The 14,457-nt window shown below is 37.9% G+C and overlaps 1 long non-coding RNA gene across 1 annotated transcript; it reads left to right on the top strand.

Moving 5' to 3' along the window:
- On the top strand, positions 608–6,111 carry LOC106505481. The gene is made up of 3 exons (XR_002338009.1): positions 608–1,382; positions 4,330–4,488; positions 5,210–6,111. It is a non-coding gene; the product is annotated as an uncharacterized LOC106505481 (long non-coding RNA).

Here is a 14,457-nt window from a genome sequence, read left to right as displayed (position 1 = left end):
CCCAGTTGATAGACATTCTACAAAATACCTGATTATTAAAGGCTTCTCAAAACCATCAAAAACAAGGAATGTTTGAGAAACTGTTGCAACCTAAAATGTGATGACTAAATGTAATACCATATCCTGCATGGGATCCTAGAATAGAAAAAAAGATATCAGGGGAAAAATTAAGGAAATCTCAATAAAGTATGTAAAGTTAATAATAATAGATTAAGGAGTTCCCACTGTGGCTCAGTAGGTTAAGAATCCAATACAGGAGTTCCTGTTGTGGCACAGCGGTAACTAACCTGACTAGTATCCATGAAGACATGGGTTCAATCCCTGGTCTCGCTCAGTGGGTTGAGGATCCAGCGTTGCTGTGAGTTGTGGTATAGGTTGCAGATGTGGCTTGGATCTGGTGGTGTTGTGGCTGTGGTGTAAACTGATAGGTACAGCTAGCTCCTATTTGACCCCTAGCCTGGTAACCTCCATATGCTGCAAGTGTAGCCCTAAAAAAAAAAAGAACCCAACATAGTATCTGTGAGGATGTAGGTTCGATCCCTGGCCTCACTTACTGCATTAAGGATCCAGCATTGCTGCAAGCTGTGGCATAGGTCATAGATGTGGCTCAGATCCCAAGATGCTGCAGCTGTGGCTGTGACTTGCAGCTGCAGCTCTAATTTGACCACCAGCCCAGGAAATTCCATATGCTGCAAGTACGACCATAAAAAGAAAAAAAAATTAATATTGGTTTACAAGATGTGACAATGTACTGTACTGATGTGGATTAATAATGTAATGTAATAATGTAATTGATTAATAATAAGGGAAACCAGGTGTGGCATAAACTGGAACTCTCTGTACTCTCTAATTTTTTTGGTAAATCTAGAGCTATTCTAAAGTAAGCTTCTTAAGAAATGAATTAGCTAGTAGCAGGAATTTTATTTTAAATGCTGCAAATAACCAACTTGATTGATTATATTTTTGTTTAGGGGAGTATTTATTGATTTGTTCCTATTTTGTTATTGAATACTTTGGATGTTTTGATAAAAATTTCGGTAGCACCTGGTCATTTACGGTGACATTGATTAACCTGCTAAATTTAGCTATTGAGGAAAGTCCAGGTGTCTGCTGAAGTGTTTTTCTTTTCCCCAGTTTTATAGGTTCAGCTCCATCCAAGGAACTCCACATTAAAACCCTTCAAAATGAAGAACACTTTGACCTGATTCTGTCAGCCCAGCCTCAACTGTATTTTAGCTCCTGCGTTCCCGACAGAAAAATGCAGTTTCAGACAGTTCTAAGGCCCCACATATCTCTTTGTGATTCTACAAAAGCTCTGCTTCCATTTTCTCATGTTCTTTAAGCCTTTCTCTTTCTAAGGTCCAATCCTCGTCAGCAACCAGGTAAGTTCTTGCTCAGGCTTAATGAAATTCCAGACTATATAATGCCCATTTTGGAAAACCTAAATATATCTAAATTTATAACCAGTGTCAGGATGAGAAAATTAAACTACCAAACATCCTGAATTCAAAGCAAGGTTGTTTCAAATTCATATTCTAAAGGAGACTGCATTCAGATCTAAATATATGAGATGTTCTTTTACTTCTTGCATTAATTTGAAAGAGCAAAATATTTTCAAGAGAGTACCTTGTGCAAACTACTTGGAAGCCTTTAAAAATTTTTTTTATTATAGTTGATTTACCATGTTCTGTCAATTCCTGCTGTAACTTAGAAGCCTTTTGCTCTGACAAGTTTTTTTATGTGGTGATGGTTCTCAATACTCCTCCAGAAAATGTATTTTTTGTTGTAATTACATTCACTAATGAGGAATTTATTTAAGTATCAGCATAGGGTTTTTCCACTTGGCACCATTGATATTTTGGGCTGGCTCATCCTTTGTTGTGGGGGACTGTCCCGTGCATGGTAGGATATCTAGCAGCACTGCTGGCCTCTAGCCACAGGATGCCAGCAGCACCCACTCTACAGCTATGACAGCCTAAAGTGTCTCCAGACATTGTCAAATCACCTCCAGTTGAAGACCGCTGCTGTAGTGCAATGATCAAAATTCAGTTTTATTTAAACTGTTGAAATATTTCATTTGACTTGGCTTTTTGTGTGTGTGTGTCTTTTTTTTTTAAGGGCCACACCCTCAGCTTATGGAAGTTCCCAAGCTAGGGGTCAAGTCAGAGGTGTAGCTGCTGGCATATACCACAGCCACAGCAACGTGGGATCCAAGCCACATCTGTGACCTACACCACAGCTTACGGCAATGCTTGACCTCAACCCCCTGAGTGAGGCCAGGGATCAAGCCTGTGTCCTCATAGATGCTAGTGAGATTCATTTCCCCTGAGCCACGTCAGAGATGCCTTGACTTGGCTTTGAGAAGCAATGTATTCCATGCTCAACATGTACGAAGGTCACTGAATTCATTCCCTGTGCTTGGTGAAGATTCTCTGTATTTTCCTATGCCGTGAAAGTCACAACATTGCTCTGGATGGAGTAGAGTCTGAGTGCAACAGTCTAGTTGGAAAGAGATCTATGGAATTTATATTGCTGCTTCCTTTGCATTGCCAGCAAGCATTTTCCCTAGAGAGATGTTTATTAGCAGAAGCTATGGGAGTTGGAGCTTAGCCTTCCTCTCTGACAATAAATCTCATCTACCAATGCATCCTCACTCCCAAGAGCCCTGCTTTGGCTCAACTCCGGTAAACTGAGGTTAATACTTTAGAGCAGGTGCACAGCCACGCCCGTCATTCTACATGTGCTCTAGTTCTGCCTTCCTGCTTGGGATTTCTGTAGCTGTGGCAGAGCATGGCTCATAGAACCTAAAATATTTACTACCTCTCCCTTTATAGAAACTAATTGGCAACTCCTCTTTTAAAATCTTAGAATGTGCAATTATTTAAACTGTTCAACCTAAACCCTTTGTCCCACACACTGCATCAGGTGAGCCATAACTGTAAGAGTCAAGCCTGTGGAAGTATCTGAGTCTGTACAGTTCATGCCAAGGGCAGGATTAATTTAGACCCAATCCTTATCCCTATGGGATTAGCAGCTTGCTACTTCACATTCAAAACAATTTTTACTCTTTTTCCTATTCTGTCTTTCCATAGACTCAGCAAATCTAATACCTTTTACCTGCTGTTGTCAGTGTTATTCCCTGGCCCTTAGGACTTTTCCTGTCATTTGAGGGAGTGTAGTGGATGATTGAGGCCACCTAGGAGCCAGTTCATTGTCATTGGATGTATTCATTTTCCTTTTAGTTATTATGGGGTGATGGGGAAAAGCAGATGACCTTGGCGCAGGAAAGAGTACCTAAAACATTCTTCTTCCTTCTTCAGGATCAGTGGTCACACTTAAACTTTTCTTCGTTTTTGTTTTCATTGTTTAAAAGGAAATAACTGGATAACATTGTCTAGTTAGCCTGCATAATTTTCATCTTGTTTGTTTTCTCTTGTAATCATGGTTCTGGGATGGTTTTCCTATCATGACCAGTTAGTGCTGTTATATTTTGCCTGAGGTTTATACAGTTCTCTGTAATATGGGACTCTTTAAGGTGTTCCTTTAAAATGTGTAAGGGTTAAAAAACAAAGCATGTAGATGACACGTGGTTATTTGTGCTCATGTGATGTGTTCAGGAAGAGACTCAGTAAAGGTAATGGGACATAAAACCTACCAACACTTAGGCATAGTGTAGTACTCCCTTGGGAAAAGATTATTGGAACAACATTGGAAAATCTATTGGAGAGACTAGCTTGGAACACCATTGAGGAGGTGAATGTGGGAGAAAAGGTAGAGGAAATAAGCTCATTCACAACTCATGCTCCCCAAATAAAAGCATTTCCATTTTCTACAAGATAAAGGTTGTAATTTTGCACTAATTCCGATGTGTAGGGGCTTCCCCCCGCATAATCAAGCAATTCTCAGATTTCAGCGGGGTGTCCTATAGTTCAACTCAATTCAACACACTCTCTACCCAGAGATAGCACCCAATTCCAAAAATTAAGGGCTCAGTCCTACCTAATGGCCTCCCACTTCAAATGCCAATTGCAAGCCAGGTTGTCTCTTGTGCTTTTTACCAACTGACTATAGACTGGAGATACCAACAATGCCTTTTTGGCTTTGATTAATTTGTTAGAGCAGCTCACAGAACTCAGAGAAACACTTTACTTACTAGACAACCAACTTATTGTAAACGGATATAACTCAGGAACAGCCAGATGGAATTGATGCATAGGGCAAGGTATGTGGGAAGGGGCGTGAAGCTTCCATGCCCTCTCCAAGTGTGCCACTATCCCATATCTCCAGTTGTTCACCAACACAGAAGCTTTCCAAACTCTTTCCTTTTAGGGTTTTATGGAGGCTTCATTCTATGATATCATTGATTAAATCACTGACCATTGGCCATTCAGTCTCCAGCTCCTCTCCCCTCCTGGAGTTCAGAAGATGGGACTCAAAGTTACAACTCTGCATCACGTGGTTGGCTTCCCTGGCAACCAGCATCCTTAGGTACTTTCTAAAAGTCATCTATTAATATAACAAAAGGCACCTTTATTACTTAGGAAATTCCAAGAGTTTTAGGGGCTCTGTGCCAAAAATTGAGATAAAGACCAATTATATATTTATTATAAATTACAATATCACAAATATTAAGCTCTTATCCTAGATTGAGTTCATAGTTTGCTATCTAATTAATGAATTTTCCACCTCTTCTGCTGTTCACATTCCCATGACTACCTATGAGCCTTTGTCCACTCTGGTTTATCTTTTCCTTCTGAAGTGTCTTCCATTCAGTCCCTCCTGCTGTAAGGTCCTACTCAATCTCCCTCTTACTTAGGAAACTTTTTCAATTGAATCTAGACTTCAGAAATTTCTTCCTTAAACCAATATACCCATCCATTTTACAACCACACAATTACTGCCTTTGAACATATGTTAATTTGCTCTCTTGAAAAGAGTTCTAATAATGTGTGTATTCATGACATCAGTAAATAAATTGAAGAGAGCACTGTGTCACTCTTTTGTGACAATTAAAGCAAATGGCACAGGCATAAACCTGAGAACAAGGACTCTATCTTTGGAGAGAGAGAGAGAGAAAGAGAGTTTTGTTTCATAATATCATAGTCATATAGTCATTTCTTGGAAAGCTGGATTTCCTAATTACAGTTTCTAGTCAACTTGTAATGTGAAATTGAAGGGGTCAATACTAAGTGATACTCTTTTTCATCAGGTATTGTAATGGATTGAATTGTGGTCCCGCAAAAGATATGTCCACTCAGAGCCTCATTTGGAGTAAGAATCTTTGCAACTAAATAAATGACTTCAGGAGCCACTAGATTCTAGAAAATGCAAGGACAGTTTCTCCCCTAGAGACTTTAAGGCATATGTACCCTTACTGACAACCTGATTTTGAACTTTGGGCCTCCAGAACTATAAGAATAAATTTCTGTTTTAAGTCACAGACTTTTTCGTTAGCATAGCCTTAGAAAACTAATACAGGTCCCCCCCGCACCAGGAGGATGACATACAGCAAAATCTAAGCCATTATTATATTTCAGGAAGATGAAATGTTAAAGACCTGAATTGAAGAATTTAAGTCTATTTGACAGAAATATAGGTGTTATAAAATTTCCTCTTTTATATGATAAAATTAAGTTAAAAATAAGATTCATTAAAATATCATTCAGTAGGTCACCATTTAGGTATAACCTAGTGAGAAATCTATCATTGGAAGTAATCCACGCCTCATAACAAGAATTAGGTGTCCCATAACAGAATCTCCAGCTGTTAAAATGGTGTTGAACACTGGAAAACAATCTCAGAGAATACCAAGAACTTTACCGACATACTTGCTCAGAGAAAAAGAAGGAGAAGAAGGAGAAAGAGGAGAAGTGAGAAAAGGAGAACTCTACCTTCATGATGAAAGAAAAATTCAGATTTATTTTCCGCCTTAGCAAAGAGAGAATTGGGCAAAGCATATTAAAATGCATAAACTATTGTTTGGATGAAAGTGGTCAAAAGGTATAAACTTCCAGTTATAGGTATTAGGGATTTAATGACAACGTTTTGACTACGGTTAACCCTGCTGTATGGTGTGTATGACAGTAGATAAAAGAGTAAATCCAAGAGTTCTCATCATAAGGAAAAAATGCTTTGTTTCTTTTTTTATCTATATGAGATAATAGATGTTAACTAAACTTACTGTGGTACTTACTTGACAATATATGTAAGTCAAATTATTATGCTGTTCACCTTTTACTTATACAGGTATTTCAATATATCTCAACAAAATTGGGGAAAAACACAGATAAGGCAGTATCAAATAAAATGCACTAAAGATACAATTAGAGGTAAACAATAAAAACTTAAAAAAAAAACAACTGTGTCTTCTATACCTTGGATAACAGCCACTGCAGGACTGTGATACTTGAGAGACTAGAAACAAAAGAAGTAAGATTAAAATTCCCCTGGATTTTTAGCTGGAGTTATATCTAGAACCTGGAGTAGGGAGAGTGGGTTTGAAGCAGATCATGACTGTCTCACTAATTTGAGAAGACAGAGGCTGGAATCCAAGGAGTTTAAGGAGGATGGAAATAGTGACTTGGAGTTCCAAAGAGGAGGGAGCTATGTGGGAAGAGAACACTAGAAATCTTAATAAGGCCCCTGGGACTTAGCTAAGTAATAAGATGTATACACATAGGACAAAACCCCATGACAACAGGCAAAAGTTGACAGGGAGAGATGGAGATCCTTTGGTTTGCTCCAGACAACGTGAAGAGTCCTTATTGATGACTCTTGAAATTCAACAAAGATGTAGAAAATGCCACATCTTAGGAGGGGAGCCAAATTAGACCTAAAGGCTACTCCAGCCATATCCAAACAAAAATAAAAAGAAACCTAAAAAAGATCAAGAGAAAATATAAGTAACAACTGCTTTCTAGAACAAAGGCCACCAACTCTTTAAAGGACAGCAATTACTGACCACCAACAGTGTAAAATGTATACATCTAGTGTCCAGTCAAAAATTGCTGTGCATGCTAAAAAAGAGGATATCTCATTAGACACATAATCAAGAGAAAATTTAGCAAAATTCAGCAGAACAAAAAATTGTAGAAATGATAGAAGAAAAGGATACTAAAACATCTATTATCGTTTTGTTCCATTGTCTATAAAAATCTATTATAGTTTTGTTCCATTGTCTATAATATAGTGCAGAGACAAAAGAAATATTTTTTAAATTTTTTTTCTAAAAGTTTCTTTTTTTTTGGTCTTTTGACCTTTTCAGGCTGCACCAGAGGCATATGGAGGTTCCCAGGCTAGGGGTCTAATCGGAGCTGTGGCTGCTGGCTTACTCCAGAGCCACAGCAATGCCAGATCTGAGCTGCATCTGTGACCTACACCACAGCTCATGGCAACGCCGGATCCTTAACCCACTGAGTGTGGCCAGGGGTTGAACCACAAACAGAATATCTAACATGAAAAATTCACTACATGGGATTAATAGCTGATTAAACAGAAGCAGAAGAAAAGCTAGAGAACTTTTAAAGAATGTCAATAAAATTATCTAAAATGAAACACAGAGAGGAAGATGAGTGAAAAGAACTGAAATACATTTCAGTGGCCTATGGGACAATATTAATTGGTCTAAAACATGTACAACTGAGATCCCAGAATGGGGTGGTGGCAGAGCAAATATCTGTAGCTATAATGAGCAAGTTTTCCAAATTAAAGAAGAAACAACTATATAAGATGCACAATGACCCCTAGGCAGGAAAATACACTGATGCGAAGTAAGAAAACACATGTCAACAAGATCACAGATGAAAAAGGGGACATCAATATAAATTCTACTGACATTAAAAAGATAGTAAGTGAATAATACTATGACCAGCTATGAGCCAATACATTCGAATAATATACGAAAAGAATAAATTCCTTAAAATATATGATACCCAACTGGCTCAAAATGAAATAGAAAATCTGAATAGCCATACAACAATTAAAGAAATTGGAATTAAATCTTTAATGATGCCACAAAGAAATCTTCTGATTCAGATGACTTCACTGGTGAATTCTATTACATATTTAAGGAAAAACAACACCAATCTTAGGCAAACTCTTCTGGAAAACGATGAGTGTGGAACAGTCCTTAATTCATTTTATGAGAGAGTATTACCCCTATTCAGAATATTGTATGAAAAGTACACAGGAATAATCCTCATGAATTTAGACACAAAAGTCCTGAACAAATACTTAATCCAGTAAATCTTTAAAAAGGGAATATATTATAACATATGCACCTTTCCCAAAAATGCAGAGTTAATTTAACTTTTTATTATCAATTGTTAAAATTCATCAAATTAACATACCAAGGGAGAAGAAACAGTAAGGATTTCACTAGATTCAGAAAAGGTATTTAACAAAATTGAGCACCTATTGAATATCAAACCAGTGATAGAGGGGAACATTTTCATCTAGTAAAGAATATCTATAAAGATCTACAGCTAACATCCTACTGAAAAGTATGATTGTTTTCTCCCTAACATTTGGAACAAGAAAAGGGCTTCCACATTCAACACCCCTAACTAACACCATACTGAAGTACAATAAAACAAAATAAATAAAGGCACACAGTGTGAAAGTAAGAAGTAAAACTGCTTTAATTAGCAAACGACATAATGCTATATGTAGACACTCTTAAGGACTCTACCAAAAAAGCTACTAGAATTAAAAGCGAGTGCCACAAGATTGCACAAGATAAGATCAATGTAAAAATCAGCTCTTTTTCTATGTACTAGCTCACGAACAAATGATAATTAATTTTTAAAGTATTTACAATTGCAGTGCAAATTATGGAATTCTTAGAATTTAACAAATTGCCAAACCTGCACACTGAAAACTATAAACACTGCTGAGGAGTTAAAGAAGACTATTATGGAGAATGATACCATATTTGTGGACTGGGGTACTCAATATTAAAAGTTATCAGTTCTCCCCAAGTTGACCTATAGATTTCACATAATCCCTTTCAAAATCCCAGTAACCTTTATTTTTGAAAAAAAGTTAACAAAATAATTCCAAAAGTTATAGGAACATGCAAAAGGACCTAACCAAAACAACGTGATAAAAGAGCAAAATTGGAATAATTGGATTCCAAGATTTCTAACAAGTCTATAGTAATCAAGACAAGGGTATTGGTGAAAGGATTCACATACCGATAAATGGAATAAAATAAATAGTTCAAAAATAGACCATGCATATATGGTCATTTGACGATAAAAATAATTTACACAAAATAATTCAATGGGGGAGAGAAGGGATTTTTCAACTAATGATATTGGAAAAATTAGAAGTATCTACAAATAGACAAACAAATATCAACCCTCACTTCAAAATACACAGAGCAATTAACTCAAAATAGATCACAGATATAAAAATAAAAGTTAAAAAATCATAGAACATCTGGAATAAAATATTTTTGTCTGGACACAGAAATATTTTCACAGATAGTTGAAGTAACAATCATAATTGGAAAACAGATATAATGTACTTCATTAAATATAAAAATCTCTTTTCAATAGAGTGCTTCAAATCAAAAATGCATGCCAGAAACCAAGAAAAAGCATTTACAAATCATATCTCTGATAAAGGAGTTGTACTCAGAATAAAAAAAGAACTCTTCAGGTTCAATAATAAAAAGTAAAACAACTCAATTTTTTAAATGGGCAATCTATTTAAATGTATTTCACAAAGAAGATATACAAATGGCCTCTAAGTACAGGAAAAGATGCTTAACATCATTAACATACCTAATATGCATTAGGGAAATGCATATTAAAACCATAATGAGTACCATTATATTCCCATTCAAATGGCTACAATTAAGCTGACTGACACTTTCAAGTGTGTGTGGAGCTATGGAACAACTGGAACTCTGCTACATTATTGTACATCGTTGGGAGTGTAAAACGGTAGGATCACTTTGCAAAGCATTTGGGCAAGTTTCTTACTCAGATTAAACAGTCACTTTCTATGTGACCCTGTAATTCCTCTCAAGACAAATGAAACATATGTGCATGCAAACACTTGTATTTGAATGTTCATAGCAACTTTTTTTCCCCCCTAAATAATAGTCCAAACTGGCATCAACCCAAGTGTCTATCTACTGTTGAATGGAATGGATAAAGAAATTCTTGTACATTTGTATAATGGAGTACTACTCACTGCAGTGGTAGCTGGCTTCTAAGAGAGCTCCCAGTGATCCCAGCTTCCAAATGTCCCCTCTCCATGAGTAAATTCATTCTAACCAATAAAATAGCTCATTTGGAGGAGATGTTATTTCTGTGATTCTATCTCTAGAGATCACAGCATCTTACTAACAGACCCTCTCTTTTGCTGGTTTTGATGAAGCAAATTGCCTTGTTGGGGAGGCCTACCAGGCAAGGAATTGAAGCTAGCCTTTGGCTACCATCTATCTAATATCTGAGCCACCAGTCTAACAACCCCAAAGGAAGTGAATCCTGCCAACAATCACATTAAGGGAACCCAAAAGTGGACTCTTCCCAGGTTAACTTTCAGACGAGACTTCAGTGCTGGCTGACACTTGTTTCCAGGCTTGTAAGCAACCCTGAATCAGAGATTATTCATATAAGTCATGCCCAGGTTGCTGACCCACAGAAACTATGAGATAATAAATGCATGTTGTTTCCAGACACTAAATTGTTAGTCATTAGTTCTGCAGTAATAGATAACTCATACACTCAACAATTAAAAGGAACAATCTAATGACATATGCAATGTATTGGTTTTCTACAGGTGCATCACAAATGACCACAAACTCAGCAACTACAAGCAATGCCCATCTATTATTCACAGTTCTGTCCATCAGAAGTCTGGGCATGGTGCAGCTGGGCTCTCTGTTCAGGTCTCACCAGGCTGAATCAAGGTGTTGGCCACAGCTGTGATCTCTGGGGGCTCAGGGTCTCTCCCAAGTTCACGTGGTTATCGACAGAATTCAATTCTTCTTATTATTATTTTTTTGGCCACATGCATGGCATGCAGAAGTTCCTGGGCCAGGGATCAAACCTGCACCACAGCAGTGCCAACACCAGATCCTTAACCATTAGACCACCTGGGAACTCCCAGAATTCAATTATTTAGAATCGTAAGACTGAGGTTGCAGCTTTCTTGCTAGCTGTCAACCCAGGGTTGTTCTCAGTTCCTAGGGAGTTCTTGGTATTTTCAGCCATGAAGCCTCCTCTACAATATGGATGTTTTTTCTGTAAAAGGCAATAGCAGAGTTTCTCTTATCTTTCAAATATCTCTTTTTCTTAAGGCTCATCTGTTTAGGTTAGAATCACCAAGGAAAATCTCCCTACCTAAAGTCAACTTATTTGAGACTTTAATTACATCTGAAAGAATCTCTTCATCACAAAAGTATCTAAAGTTTGATTGAATAACTGAGAAAAGCTGTGCATACCAGGAGGGAAGACTCTCAGGGGCTTGCTTGGAATCCTGCCTATCTCATCAAGTCTGGGTAGATTTCAGAAACTGTCTGCTGAGTGAAATAAGCCAGATTTAAAGAGGATGCATATATGAGTCCACTTACTTGAATCTCTAGAAAAGATAATTATGATTCCTGGTAATAAAAAACAGATCAATAGTTGCCTGGATCAGGGGTGGAAGATTAACTGGAAGAAGACACAAGAAACTTTTCTAGCATGAGGGAATCATGATGTACTTTCATAGTGACACCGGTTACACTGGTCTATAAATATGTCAGAACTCATCGAACTATACCCTTAAAATATATATTCTACATAAAGTGCTATTTATATTCTATACAAAGGCCATTTATATTCTGTACATCATATACCCCAGTGAAGGTCATTAAAAATAGAATCAGCCAGAATCAGTGGCCTTTGCCTCATTGTCACTTTCTAAGTGTCATGCGAGGACATCTGGTTGGTCAAACATCATCTCATCCAGAAACCAAGTTGCAGAGCAATCTAGCAAAAGCAATTTTAGTTTTAGGTATCATTCTTCATGGAAAAGGACTGGACACTAGAAAGTAGACCATTCAGATGTTGAGCTAAGCCAGGTCTTTCAGTTCAGGGTATAAATACTTTTCGTCATTCCTTCAGTATATTTAGCAGGTCAGATAAATGAATCAAACAAATACACACACGTGTGCATACTGCAAACACATACATGCACACACTCCCCATGGACAAGCACTGTAATTCTTAAAGAGAAGCAATGTGGGCAATGATAGTTGCTTATAATAAATAGTTTTTCATGTGAATATACAGAAAGTTTTAGTTATTTTACTGTTCTGCCTGCCAGCTAAGAGACAGAAGCCTGGTTTCTAGTCATCACTTCTTTATTCTTTTTTTGTTTGTTTGTTTTTTGCCTTTTTAGGGCCACACCTGCAGCATATGGTTCCCAGGCAAAGGCTCTAATTGGCGTTGTAGCTGCCAGCCAATACCATAGCCACAGCAATACGGGATCCAAGATGGGTCGGCAACCTATGACATAGCTCACGAAACACTGGTTTCTTAACCCACTGAGTAAGGCCAGGATCGAACCTATGTCCTCATGGATACTAGTTAGGTTCTTAACTGTGAAGCCACGACGGGGACTCCAGAGATGATCACTTCTTGTTTTAAAACTGTGTGCCAGTTTTGATACTTAGGAATGGGATCTATTCTAGGATCATATGATTCCTAATAGGGAAAAAATGAGTTGTTCACAGATCCTGCAGAAATCTTTAAAATAGAGTATTTTTCCCTTTTATTTTTGGATCAGCTAAATTTATAGGGCAGAGATTTCTTCAATAATCTCTCTTTGAATAAAAAGGGTGGAGTGGGCAGAGTATGATTCAATCATTCTCAAGGCCAAATACTGCTCTGGGATTAAAAGAAGCGTGTTTTCTCTTTCAGTGACATGCATGTGTACTTACTTATCAACAATAAAATATACAAATTAATGAAAAATTTTGAGCACATCTGGGAAGGATTTTCCAATGCTAAGCTGAAGGAATATGCCACTTGAGAACCACTGAGAAAAGAAATGATATAAATGGGACAAAGTGCAAGATTTTAGCAAATCACCAATGTTGACTGATTGTGCTTCTGCAACACACATCACACCCAGAGAAAAATGAACTTAAAGCAATATTATGTAAGGGATGTTGCTTATTTGATTTTTGTCAAACCTAGGCATACATACAGCAATTGAACTTATCCATTTATATCTACAGAAATTATATATTTACTTCTTCTTCTTTTTTTTTTTTTGTCTTTTGTCTTTTTAGGGCTGCACCTGCAGCATACGGAGGTTCCCAGGCTAGGGGTCAAAGCAGAGCTACTGCTGCTGGCCTACCCCACAGCCACTGCAGTGTGGGATTTGAGCCATGTCTGCAGCTTACATCACGGCTCACAGCAACGCCGGATCCTTAACCCACTGAGAGAGGCCAGGGATCAAACCTGCGTCCTCATGGATACTAGTTGGGTTCCTTAACCACTAGGCCATGACGGGAACTCCCATATTTACTTCTAAGACAACTTTCATGGGTTTTTTAAGCCCAGGCTTTTTGACAAAGAAATGTTCAGACATGCTATGTCATTCGGGACAGTTCCTTTGCATCATGGGCAAAGATGGAGCTGTTTCAGTAGAATGGTTTTGGCCATGGAAAATCTCGTCAGACTTCGAAGCCATGTGCTCCCCTTTTCCTTGAAAGGGCAAATCTATCAGAACTGTGTTTGGTTTCCAGAAAACCCCACAATGAGTTAAATAAGAAAGGGGTTAAACTCGTCTTATGCAACAAGCCAAGGACAGGAAGATCAGGATGAGTACTGTGGCTCAGGGTCATCAGGGATCCAGATTTCTCCAGTACGCCTATTGAAACCAGTCCTAAAATGTGGATTTAATTCTCATGTTGCAAGATAATTACTCCCCCAGGCATCCATCAGGGAGAAGGCAAACGGAATAAAGGACCATCCCAGGGAGTTTCTCTTATAAAGCTTTCCTGGAAGCCTCAGCAAGAGCCTTTTGCAAATTTTATCACTGGCCAGAACTGGGTCACATGACTAATTCCATCTATAGCTGAGGCTGCCAAAGCAAGGTTCAAGGTTTCTCCATAACTGGAATGCCTGTTAAATAAGAGGAGAAGTGGATATTGAGTAGGCACTGAATAGTGATTGTCATTGCTAGTGACTATCTTGACAGATTAGCTGTCTCGACACATTCTCCTCATCCCTTCGAATCTCTCTCTCATGCATGCGCGCGCGCGCACACACACACACACACACACACACACACACGCCATTTCATTTCACTCACATTCAGTTTCTACGAGTTTCCTCAGTTGATTATTTCCCTGAAAGGAAACTGTACTCTCGGAGGAATACAAAAATGAATGTTATTCACCTAGGTTTCCATCTCTCTAAATCAAGTACTGAAAAATTCTGAGGTTCA

The sequence above is a fragment of the Sus scrofa genome, chromosome 13, assembly GCF_000003025.6.
Source record: "Sus scrofa isolate TJ Tabasco breed Duroc chromosome 13, Sscrofa11.1, whole genome shotgun sequence".
Classification (NCBI taxonomy): Eukaryota; Metazoa; Chordata; class Mammalia; order Artiodactyla; family Suidae; genus Sus; species Sus scrofa.
This window is presented reverse-complemented; position numbering and strand designations above follow the sequence as displayed.